This window comes from Carcharodon carcharias, chromosome 14 (assembly GCF_017639515.1).
Source record: "Carcharodon carcharias isolate sCarCar2 chromosome 14, sCarCar2.pri, whole genome shotgun sequence".
Lineage (NCBI taxonomy): Eukaryota > Metazoa > Chordata > Chondrichthyes > Lamniformes > Lamnidae > Carcharodon > Carcharodon carcharias.
Window position 1 is genome coordinate 29,096,528 of NC_054480.1, and position 13,109 is coordinate 29,109,636.

Sequence of the window (13,109 nt, forward strand, 5' to 3'; positions counted from 1 at the left end):
TGTGGGCTGTTTCGACTTTGCCTGGCATTGCCTTACTACATGTCCTTTCTTATAGCAGTAATGACATTTTCCCTCCTTGAATTTACAGGTGTCCAGTCCATGGTCACCTCCAAATCTATAACAACTTAATCCTGAAGTCGCTGCTGAAGCGTTTCTACTAGGTCTTTCCATGTTTCTAATTGCGGACATTGCATCTTGTTTCAATGTTGTGAGTCTGGTTTTCCCACCACGGTTAGCGATAGGATCCCCACCCCCACCCCCCCACCCAACAAGAAGAACGGCGCCATGTTGTATGTGTTGCAAAGCCTGTGAGTCTGCTCAACACTTTCCATGGTGAGGGAGGTTTGTAGGGTGCGCTTAAAGGCGATGTCAATCTCGGCAAGTAAACGGCACTGTATGGCGTTGTCCTCAACCCTACAAACTAATCAATCCTACAGCTTATCATTTAACGCGTCCCCAAAGTAGCAGTGTTTTGTCAACAGCTTAAGGTTCATTACATAGGTTGCGACGGACTCTCCCAGGGATCTAACTCTGAAATTAAATTTAAAACGTTGCATTATTAAGGATGGCATTGACTGGAAGTGCGTTTTCATGAAGTCCACTTAAGAATTAGAATTGGCAGCGCTTGGGGCTGTCAGGTTGCAAATGAGGTTGCTACATAAACTCAAAAGGATGGCTTTCTGCTTTTCCTCTGCGGTAATTTTGTTTGCTACGAAAGAAAATCCGAGGCGCTCTACATACTGGCTCCAGTCTTCCATAGTCGCATCATAAGGATTGATTCTGCCAAAGACTGTCATAACTGGTGAATAGTTTATTCTTTTACTTAAGATTCAAGGTGCTCAAAGTAACAGGGTGAGGTGCAGCGGTCAGAGCTATTTTACCCTCGTCACCAAATGTAATGACCCGACAGAGTGGACAGGTTTCAACAAGAAACAGATAAACTTTATCACAGAGAACTTTTCACGTGCTACATGCTCGATTAGGACCCTCATCAGGAAGCCCTATCCCCAGATTGCCCGCGTTTAGGTTTCATTGGTCAGAGCCTCCCAGAACATCACATGACCCCTAATAGATGGCAGGAGGGGCTATACCCTCAGTTACTTCGACAGAGAAGCCGCATTGGCAATGTAACTGCTCTCTGGATTGAGCACTAAGCTTACAAATAAGAGTCTGAGACTGACAGCTGCAACAGAATTTTAACCTCAGTGGAGAACATTGTATGCAATTAGTTCAGACATGGAAATAGCATAGTAAATTATTGTTTCTTAAAATATGAAAATATATTTTCCACATCAAACAGATAAATGTAGAGTACTGGACACAATATAAAGCAATTGATAAATACCCAAAATTTTGACCATTAATTTATATCATAGGGCTGAATTTTATGTGACCGCGTCCAATGGGTAGGGAAGGCAGAGCAAACTAATTTCCCACCTAAAGAAAGTAGCCTTTGGTGCAACCAATTTTTACGGCATGACCTTAATAACACTCTACCAAGCTTGTGCACTTGGACCAGCTTACTGATTGGAAGTGCAGTAAAACTGAGGGCCCACCCTGTGGTCCTGTCAATACAGGAGGGTGAAGGCGGAGGGTGATCTTGAGGGACAGTCACAAGTCACAGACAATAGAGAGTTAGACATTAATGCTGTTCTTAATCTCACAAACATAATTTACAAAGCATTTATTTTAAAACCTTTTTTGGAGCGCCCTGAATCAATCCCTATAAGGGCCACCGGTTAGACTGTTTAGTCCCAAGTATCAGTGGATGGAGTGTAGATAGCACACAATTCACCCATTGATACTTCAAAATTATCAGGGCCCTATTAACATCATAGGAGCTGATCTGCATAAGCTAACAGTGTTTCTGTCTGTTTCTGGCGTTGACTTGGGCTAGCCATTTCAACATCCCATCACCATGGTGGTGACCTGGATGTTGGTGGAAATATGGTGTGCTTCTATTTTAACCGTGCTACTGCCCTGTTCACACCTGGCAGATGAGATGAAAATGAGCCATAATCTTTTTTCAAACTGATAGTACTCATTTTTACACCCAGGAAGCAGTAGCTGTATCACACAGTCTGACAAAGACCATTGCTATGGCAAGCTCCAGGTAAGCAAATAAATCCTATTAACTAATTGTTGAGACATTTCTTACTGCATGAATGTAATAAATATATTTTTCATTATCAGACTTTTGGAAAATTTGAATTTTGGCATTTAGAAATCAGAATACAGTAATCCTTATTGACCACAGAGTCATAAGAAATTATTTCAGGAGTCTACTTTTTCCACAATTTGAGATTTTCATAACACAATCTGTAACAAAAATAGCAAAACATAAATCATGCACAGTGTCCTTCTGAAGTATAGCATAGCAACAGCTGGTATATAGACAAAAGCAGTAAAATTAGAATTTACAGGAAGGGGTGATGATTTATTTATACTGACATATTTCATTTAAAAATGACATTCAAAAATAGATTCATTATTATGACTCCTATGTGGCTCAAATTTCTCAAGAATGTACTCATGATTTTGAAGGGTTCTGATATCAAGTATTTTAGCAGGACTAAAGGACTTGCATTATGTGATGGTTTTGAGGGATAAATTTAGCATAAGGTGTGAAATCTGGGCAACAATCACTGAGAGCTGTGGATGGATGAACAGATAGTCTTCTTATTGTGTCCACGGACAGTTTATACATGGCCCAGCCAGAACTAGACACATTTTTGCGCCTTGTTGTTGAATTTGGCAAGATCTGCAACAGTGCAGGATTCCTCTAGCGATAGACATTGCAGGAACAGATGGTAATTAGGGTGGGGTTGTACTTTAACACATAGCACCAGGTTAAAATGAGGCTTTACAATCTGGTGGATATACCTACCATCTTTTTACTTTTTAATTCCTGCCCGGTGCAACTTAAATAACTTGCATTTCCAGTCAGCTGAGGCTCCTACTGTAGCCAGGAGTCTCATCAAGTCATGCAAATCAGAGCCTTATATTAACAGGAAAATATATAAGATTCTCCCTACTTGCTAGATAAAACGTAGTAGGATCGAGACACACGGAAGCAAGATTTAAAAACTTCATAAGCTCCAGGCATTCAGATCACTCGCGTTTGCGTGCTGGTGAGCTTGTTAGAGCTGGAATGTTTTGACACTTTCCATGTTACTAATCTGTTGTAACTTATTTAGTTTGCTTACTCTCAATAGTCAGTGACAGCTTATGCCAATGGTGGCAGTTTTGTCTCATTCTGCTGGGTGGAGGAGGAGGAAGAAGGACAGCATCATTAACAACAGCAGGGGTATCTTGCAGATTGGACCTCTGACAGGATAACAAGTGAGGGGATAAAAGCAAAATACCGCGAATGCTGGAATTCTGGAATAAAAACAGAAAATGCTGGGAAAACTCAGCAGGTCTGGCAGCATCTGTGGAGAGAGAAACAGAGTTCGCATTTCGATGCCATATGACTCTACTTCAGAGCTCTGAAGAAGAGTCATACGAACTCAAAACATTAACTCTCTTTCTCTCTCCATGGATGCTGCCGGATCTGTTAGTTTTCCTACTATTTTCTGTTTTAGTAATGTTTTAGATGGGGTTGGGGATCGGGCTTGGAGAATGCCTTACCCACACAACAGGATCCATAGTCTAATCATGCCCCTCTGTGGAGGCTAAACTGTGGGCCAAAGGTCATGGCTTATGATGGGGCTAAATAAGGTAGAAGAGTCAAGATAAATCAAGAGGTAGTTGGTGAAATTTAGGCTGGTTCTCCTGCTCACCTTGCTCAATGGAATGATTAACTGGGCAGAGTGTATAATGAGTGGCCATTTTGTAACCATTTTGTCAGTTTCCACCCAGGTCTAAATTCAAAATTATCCTCAATCAGTCTTGATTTTAACATTGTGAGAAGCTGACAATGAGAATCACTGCGTGGGGCACTATATTTGGAGAGTAGCAGGAACAAGATAGGTTTAGAGAAACACTGATCTTGATAGCACTAATAAAATAGAGAGGCAAGAAAAGTTGAAATGAAAGCATATGTCCTGAAAATCCATTGGTATGTGCACCTCAGCATAAGAGATGCTAATGCTGCATCTGAATCCACCAAAACTCATGGGATCAGATGGAGGTCACATCATTATCATCCATGCTACAAGAAGCATATCTAGTGAGCTCAGCATTGTAATAAGTTTGATGTCTAGAATGTCAGGAAGTGTCGACCACAACCCTGAGCTGGATTGCCTAAGGCAGGCCCCAAGTCAACTAATGGCCCAGGAGGTACACCTGTTCTATTTTATCCTGTGTCAGATTTCTCTGAAGGCCCGAAATACATGACCAGCCAACGTAGGGAGTCTGTGCCTTCGGCCCTGCAACCCCTTACAATAATGGCCTTCTAAGATGTGGTTGAAGGCTACTGCCCCATCAAGCCATTGTAAAAATGTCCTGCTAGATTCAGACCTGGGGCAGAATTTTCCATTTGGACATGTGGGGTTGGCGGGCACCAAGCAGCCGTTACATTTTTTAGGAAACCTCATCCACGAGCGTGATGAGTTTTCCTAAAGCTAATAATGATCACATAAAAACTTTTTTGAAAAATAAAAACATGTCCCATCTCAGGTGACACAATCACATGAGGAGGCATTTCATTAAATTTTTATTGGTTTTTCTTATTTTTTAAAAAAAGCGCTTCAATCTCTCTGAGGCAGTTCTATGCCTCTGGGAGATTGAAGCGCTCTTTCATGCGCATGTGTGAAAGGGCACTGGATCTGACTCTCCCTCCTCCCCGTGCCCACACAGGTAGTGCTCAGCACTACCGCTCGCGTATTACACTGAGCAGGCCTTAATTGGCCCGCCTGCGTAAAATGGCGGTGCGGAGCCGATCGCAGGCGGGCGACTACCCCGTCTGCTCCCACCGAGCCTGCTCCACCAATGAGAAACCCTGGCCCTGGTTTCTAATTGTCCCAGTTGACTCCTTTTGAAGTTACAGAGAAACCACATATTATTGGCCATTGATTTTTAGAGCAATTCAGTTTAAGAGTTTGAGAGGACATAAGGCCTATTCATATTCATCAATTCCCTCTTCTTCCAGGAAAGTATCTAAAACCCATTTACACTATTTGTTACAATTGCCCCACAGGTAATCCTTTATTTACCTCACAAGTTTTACCTGTGAAAAGTTCTATGCTTCTTATACTGACCATCCCAGTTTTCAAACTGTATCCCTGGTAATGATACCATTCTGTCAAAATGAACACTGGCCTGGATTAACTTTGACGATCACCTTTGGTAATTATGTTGTAAATTTGAATTTACTCGCCTTGAAGTGAAGTCCAGGTCACATCCCTTCCAGTTCGCACACAAAGTCGATGGAATGTCACACAACATCCAATGGGCTATCTTGAAATTTACAGAGCAATTTGTTAAGCGTAAATGTTCAACAAACCAATTTTACCACAATTCATTAAAATTTGTTTGTATCAGAAATTTCTATTAGAAAAAATCATTCTGCATCTAAGCAAGGAGCCGGGTCTGGGTTATCCAAACTGGTAGCAACAAATTATTCCACTGCAACTTTTATAATGCTTGCTCACTGGTTTAGACACTAGGGTGGAGGGCTGTGAAATATTAGAGAAAATTAAAATGGAGAGAGAGAAGGTACCAGCGGGTTTAGTGGCATTAAAAGTGGATAAATCCACAGGCCTGGATGAGATATATCCCAGGCTGTTGAGGAAGGCAAGGGAAGAGATATCAGGGACCCAGGTGGTAATTTTCAAATCCTCTCTGGGCACAGGTAAGGTGCTAGAGGACTGCCAGCGTTGTCACGTTATTAAAAAAGGGAGGAAGGGATAGACCAGGAAATTACAGGCCATTCAGTCTAACCTTGTTGGTGGGGAAGTTACTAGAAAGAATTCTGAGGGAAAGAATGTATCTGCACTTGGTGAGACATGGATTAATCAGGGATAGTCAGCATGGATTTGTTAAGGGAAGATCAAGTTTGACAAATTTGATCAAATTTTTTGAAGGGGTAACCAAGAGTATTGATGAGGGTAATGCATTTGATGTGGTCTACATGGACTTTAGCAAGGCTTTAGATTAGGTCCGTCATGGTCAAGAAAATAAGAGCCCATGGGATCCAAGGCAAAGTGGCACGTTGGATCCAAAATTGGCTGAGAGGCAAGAATCAGAGGGTGAGGGTAGAGGGATGTTTCTGTGACTGGAAATCTGTTTCCAGTTCTGCAGGGTTCAGCCCTGTGGCCCTTGCTGTTTGTGATGTACATAAATTATTTGGACTTAAATGTAGTGGGTACGATCAAGGAGTTTGCGGATGGCACGAAAATTGGTAGGGTGGTAAATAGTGAGGAAGATAGCCATAAACTGCAGGAGAATATCAATGAACTGGTCAGGTGGGAAGAGCAGTGGCAAATGGAATTCAACCCGGAAAAGTGTGAGGTAATATTCTTGGGGAGGGCTAACAAGGCAAGGGATTACACTATGAATGGTTGGACCCTGGAAAGTACTGAAGATCAGAGGGATTTTTGTGTGCATATCCACAGATCCTTGAAGGTGGCAGGGCAGTTAGATAAGGTGGTTAAGAAGTCATATGGGATACTTGCCTTTATTAGCCAAGGCATAGAATACAAGAGCAGGGAGGCTATGCTGGTAATGTACATAATGCTGGTTAGGCCATAACTGGAGTATTGCATGCAGTTCTGGTCACCACATTATAGGAAGGATGTGATTGCACTGGAGAGAGTGCAGAGGAGATTTACCAGGATGCTGCCTGGGCTAGATGGTCTGAGCCAAAAGAGTGGATAGGCTGGGATTGTTTTCCTTGCAGCAGCGAAGGTTGAGGGGGGACCTGATAGAGATGTATAAGATCTAGAGGGGCATAGTTGGGATGGATATGAAGGCACTTTTTCCATTAGTAGAGGGGTTAATACCAGGGGACATAGATTTAAGGTAATAGGTAGAAGGCTAAGAGGGGAGTTGAGGAGAAATCTTTTCACCCAGAGGGTGGTGGCAATCTGGAACTCACTGCCTGAAAAGGTGGTTGAGTCAGAAATTCTTGTAACATTTACAAAGTATTTAGATATTCATTTGTGTTGCCATAGTCTCCAGGGCTATGGGCCAAGCACTGGAAAATGGGATTAATATAGTCAGATCGTTGTTGGCCAGTGCGGAATCGTTTAGCTGTTTGGCCTCCTTCTGTGCTGCAAATGTCTTTGAGTCTATGAGCCACTGTGGGGTGTGGAGATGGGATGGACTGTTTTAAACTATAATGCTAGATTTGTGTCTCAAAGCAAGGGGTATGGGAAAGAACAGGGAGAATGGCACTCATCAAATAGCTCTTTAAAGACATGATGGGCCGAATGGCCTCCTTCAGTGCTAGATGATTCTAATTCTCCTTGTTTCAAAGAAAAACAAGTTCAAACTTCTTGGGCAGAAACTTCTGTTCGGCATGAGGGGCGGGCCCCACATGCTGACGCGTAAAATGATGCGCGGTGACATCGGGCGTGCTTCCCGGCCTCTCCATGTGTCATTCTGAACATCCGTTTGGCGGGCAAATTAAAGCAATTGGCAGGGCTGACCGTTCAACCATAAAGTTGGCGGGCAGGCGAAGAACCCAGGCGGCCTTCGCATTTCTCATGAAACCTCATCCACGGGCTGGATGAGGTTTCTTGAAGGGTTTATTAATTTAATTAAAGTTTTAATGAAAATTCATAAGTAGTCCCAGCTCATGTGACACTGTCTGCATAATTTTATTTTTTTTATTTTTACCACCTTTGACAACAAACCTAATCTCCCTGAGGCACAGAGCTGCCTCAGGGAGATTTCTGCAGTATGTGCACGAAAGAATGCAGGCCCTGACTCTCCCTCCTCACCCCGCCTGCATAGGTAGAGCCCACGTAAAATGGTGGCACGCAGCCAATCACGGGTGGCAATTGGCTCCAGGCCCACTCGCACCTGCTCCTGACCTGCCTGCCCGACAGGGAGAAAATTCTCCCGCTTGTTTTCTCATAGTAAACTTCCCTATTTCAATAATTCCATTTCTCCAAACCCGATCCTATATTGCAGCAAATAAGTATAATCCTCCCTTTAATGATAATCCAAAGGGTAAATTATCAAAGAGAATTTTAACTAATCTCATGAGGTGGTTTAATATTTGGTTTAATATTGCTTTAACTCTTTGGGTGTTTCAAAGGTAGTGTTTTCTTTCCTGTAACATATGCAACGAAGTTTTATTAATTTCTCATTATAAAATGTTATTAAATTAAAGCCAAAGCATACCATATAGTTTGTTGTGCAATAAAATAATCCAATTTTATTAAAATTAACTCCAATGCATACAAATTAAGCATAGTTCTATTAACATGAATAAATGAAATCAAAGGAACACTATAACCATCAGCTGGCCTTATCTGCAATATTTTTTGTCTGTCCCAGAGCCTGTTCTCAGCATGAGTGTCCATTGTAAAACCTGGAAATGGATAAAGAATTTGTGAGACAAAGGAAAGGAACAGCAGGCACTGGTTTGGAAAGAACAAGAAAGAGAAGCCAAGCTAGGGAAATGAGCTAAGTCAAGTGCCCCTGGGTTCGTTGCTGGTGCCTTTGCTGTTCCTAATCTGCACAAATGACTGGGGCCTAGAGCCAAAATACAACTTGGTCAAATTTGTAGATAATGAAGTAGGGAAGAAGAGTAGTCAGGAAAGACAACCAAAAAACTGCAAAGTCCCCACCTTGGCTCAGTGGTTGCACTCTCAGGCTTTCTTTACCTAATATAAGCTGATACTTCAGTACTGATTGATGACTGCAATGTAGCAGGTTCGGTCTTTCAAATGAAACATTAAGCTGAAGCCCTATCTGCCCTCTGTTATACAGAAAATATTCCACGGCAATACATGAAATAGACTGGAATCTTCTGATGTTCTGATCAACAATCTTCCCTCAACTGACAGCACCACAAAATCCCTCAAATAAGCAGGTTATTTATCTCAGTGCTGTTTGTGAGACCTTGCAGTGTGTTGTGGTACCACCGAAGGTAAATGCTGGCCGGAGTTTTTCCTTCATCAGGCAGGCTCGGCAGGAGTGGGCGGGGGCGGTCAGGAAGCTGACCGCTACCCCGAATCGGCTCCGCACCGTGATTTCACGGGGGTGGGCCAATTAAGGCCCGCCCTGTGTGTATCACGAGCAGCAGCGCTGAGCGCTACCTGTGCGAGCGGGGGGATGAGGGAGGGGCTTCGGGCGCATGCGCACAATAGAGTGCTTCAATGTCCCTGAGGCACAGAGCTGCCACAAGGAGATTAAAAAAATTAATAAATGCAATAAAGGTTTAATGAAACATGTCCTCTCATGTGACTGTGTCACATGAAATGGGACATGTTTTTAAATTTAAAATAATGTTTTTATTTAATTTGTATTAGCTTTAGGAAAACTCATCCCGCTCATGTTTGAGGTTTCATAAATAACATAAAGGCTGCTTGGTTGATTATTAGGTTGAACCATTAGGTTGGACAGGCAGAGTAAATTTCAACTTAATTAGCTCGTTAATGTCCTTATTAAGCCTTTCAATTATCGGGCGGGCGTGCAGCCGACTTCGGCAAGTGCGCAATGACGTCGGGATGCATGCCTGACGTCATTGCGCGTCATATTACGTTTGCCCACACGCCAAAGGTAAAATTCTGGCTGCTGAGTTGTTCAAACCCAGAGGGAAACTTGAGACAACTCCTGCAACTATTTTTCAATTTGTATGTTTTAAGATGTGGGCTTTGAATTCAGTAGTAAAAAGGCTACCGAGCCTTATAGGTTTTTACAAAATTAGATGAAACGTTTATTAATAAGAGAAATGATTTTAAGCACATACATATGGCTACAAATTACTACTATAATACCTAAATTCCCTAATTAATTTAACTCCCAGTAACAATTTCATTAAGACAACAGTAAAACACATAGGTTTTAAAAAACCCAGGCAAGGAAAATGATACCCTGACAATCCAATTCAAAGTGAGTTTCCTTAACTTCCGTTCTTTATAAACAGCAGCTTGAGGCGTAGATGCTGAAGTCTTTTCACACTTGTTAGATCTTAAAATACCTACCCTTGCACACAGCTTTCGCTCCTTTATACATATTTCCCCCTTTGATTGCAAATTCCCATTATTTCACTATGCCTTTGGACTTTACCTTTCTGATAATAAGTTTTATCAGGAATCTTTGGGAAAAATAAACACTCTGTTTCCGAATTTTGCCTGGTTAGGTGACACATTTCACTCCCTCTTTTGAAAACAATCTAGCCTGGTTTATTTAAAATGCATATGTTCCTTTTACCTGTATGTTTACCTACTTAACATTTCAACCCTAGCTTCTCTTCTAATACATCAAAGACTTCAGACCAGCTGCCTTTAATCCAATTAAGTCACACACACAAACACACACACACATAGGCACAAATACCACTATTTTACAATAAATTCCAATACTATTATTACATCCTGACAGTTGTACAAACTGGCTGCTGCAACCCTCAGTGTAATAACAGTAACTACAGCTGGGATATTGCTACCATGGGACAAGACCCAACTTCAGGGCTCAATGTGGCTCCTGGATCTGCATGAGGGAGCAATGGGATCACAATAGCAATCTTGCTGGTGGCAGCCAATTAAGAAGCCAATGCCGACACCGCTATCTCTTTAAGAACAGCGGGGTGCTTCTCAAAGATGCCAGCCCAATCAAACAGCCTACAGCTCTGCAGCCTCGGCAGCATCACCAAGCCAGGTGGCCCCTGCTGAGATTGCAAGAGGAAAGAGAGAGCGCCTCCATGTTGAGGCATTCTCATAAACAAGTAAAAAAATTTATTTTTTTGCTGGGGCAAGGTAGGTTCCTGCAATGGGATAGGTAAGCCCTCCAGTAATGATGTTGGGGCCCAAGGGAATGGCCATTGTCACTGGGGGCTCCCTCTATGGGACATATAGCCTCTGGAAACCAAGGACTCCCATCCATGAAACCGTTAAGAGGTTACCTTCGTGAAGCTGGAAATCTTCCCAGCTGGTGAAGGGCCGTGCTCGTGCTGCTGGTGGAAAACTGCTAGCAGCCTGGGTATTGGCTATGAATTGCCCTTTTAATTATGTAAATTGTCTGTCAGACTCTCGTCAGTGGATGATCAAGCATCTGCCATTCCCATCTCTGCAAATATTCCATGCGTTGTAAGGGAGGCTGAGTTCCTTTACTAATGATAGAGGTGATCTGCAGTCACTTCTTGGGTGGAAACGTTAAATTTATTTACAACATACTCAGCAGCTACTCCACGTGTGCTTTCACCTCTAATTCTATCTCCACACTGACTACTGAGGTAGCCCACACTACTCTCCGACTGGTTACTACAGATCATGTGATCTTCCTTAACAAGTATTATTCTTAAAGGCGCATTACACACTAAATAAACTGGTGGCTGCACCTGCATGCTTGCTTTCAGTGACTAGTGTACAAGGACAGCCAGGTCCCTTTGCACATCAACATTTCCCAATCTATCACCATTTAAATAATACTCTGCCATTCTGTTTTTTCTACTGAAGTGGATAACTTTACACCGATCCACATTGTACTGCATCTGCCTTGTATTTGCCCACTCACTCAACTTGTCTAAATTGCCTTGAAGCCTCTTATATTCCTCCCCACCACCCACAATCACACCTAGTTTTGTGTCATCAGCAAACTTGGAAAAATTAAATTTGATTCCCTCATCTAAATCATTGACATATATTGTGAATAGCCAGGGCCCAAGCACTGATCCCTGTTGTACCCCTCTAGTCACCGCCTGCCAAAAAAGACCCATTTATTCCTACTCTTTGTTTCATGTCTGTCAACCTGTTCTCAATCCATGCCAATATATTACCCCCAATCCCATGTACTTTAATTTTGCACACTAACCTTTTATGTGGTACTTTATCAAAAGCTTTGTGAAAATCCAAATACTCCACATCCAATTGCTCTCCCTTATCTAGTCTATTGGTCACGTCCTCAAAAAAATCCAGTAGATTTGTAAAACATGATTTCCTGTTCATAAATCCATGTTGACTTTGTCTAATCCCACTGATATTTTCTAAGTCCTGTTATCACATCCTTTATAATAGACTCTAGCATTTTCCCTTCCAATGATGTTAGGCTAACCGGTCTGTAATTCCCTGTTTGCTCCCTCTGTTTTTAATTCGTGGGGTTACATTTGCCACCCTCCAATCTGCTGGGACTGTTCCAGAATCTAGGGAATTTTGAAAGATGACGCCAACCCATCCATTATTTCCATGGCCACTTACTTTCATACCCTGGGATGTAGATCATCAGGCCCTGGGGGTTTATTGGCTTTCAGTCCCATTAATTTCTCCAGAACTATTTTTTTTACTAGTACTAATTTCCTTCAATTCCTCCTGCTCACTAGCAGGTTCCTTAGCAATTCTGGGAAGTTATTTTTGTCTTCTTCCGTGAAGATAGAACTAAACTAATTGTTTAATTGCTCTGCCATTTCCTTGTTCTCCATTATAAATTCTCCCATTTTGGACTGTAAGGACCTACATTTGTCTTCACTAAACTTTTTCTTTTTACGTACTCAAAAAAACTTTTATGGTCTGTTTTTATGTTCCTTGCTAGTTTACATAGAATCATAGAATAATACAATGCAGAGGAGGCCATTTTGTCATCGAATTTGCGCCAGCAGTTTTACAGAGCAACTAAGTTAATCCCACTTTCCTGCTCTTTCCCCATATCCCTGCAAATTTTTCTCCCTCAAGGATTTATCCAATTCCCTTTTGAATTGACTTTGTATCCAGCACCCTGTCAAACAAGGCATCCCAAATCCTAACCACTCATTGGCCAGAATTTTACAGTCGGCACGTGGGCTCGGTAGGAGCGGGCAGGGGCCGTCGGGAAGCTGACGGCAACAGCAAGAAGGGGCGGGTGGGGGCGAGACCTCAATGTCTGCCGGTCCAGTGGCGACCCTGCGGCTGATTCATAAGTGGCCGCAGCGGCCATACGAAGGCTGCCAGTGAATCAGAGGAAACCTCGTCATGGAGCTCGTTACTGGTGAACATGGCTGGCGGGAGGGCAGGTCGGCCCCG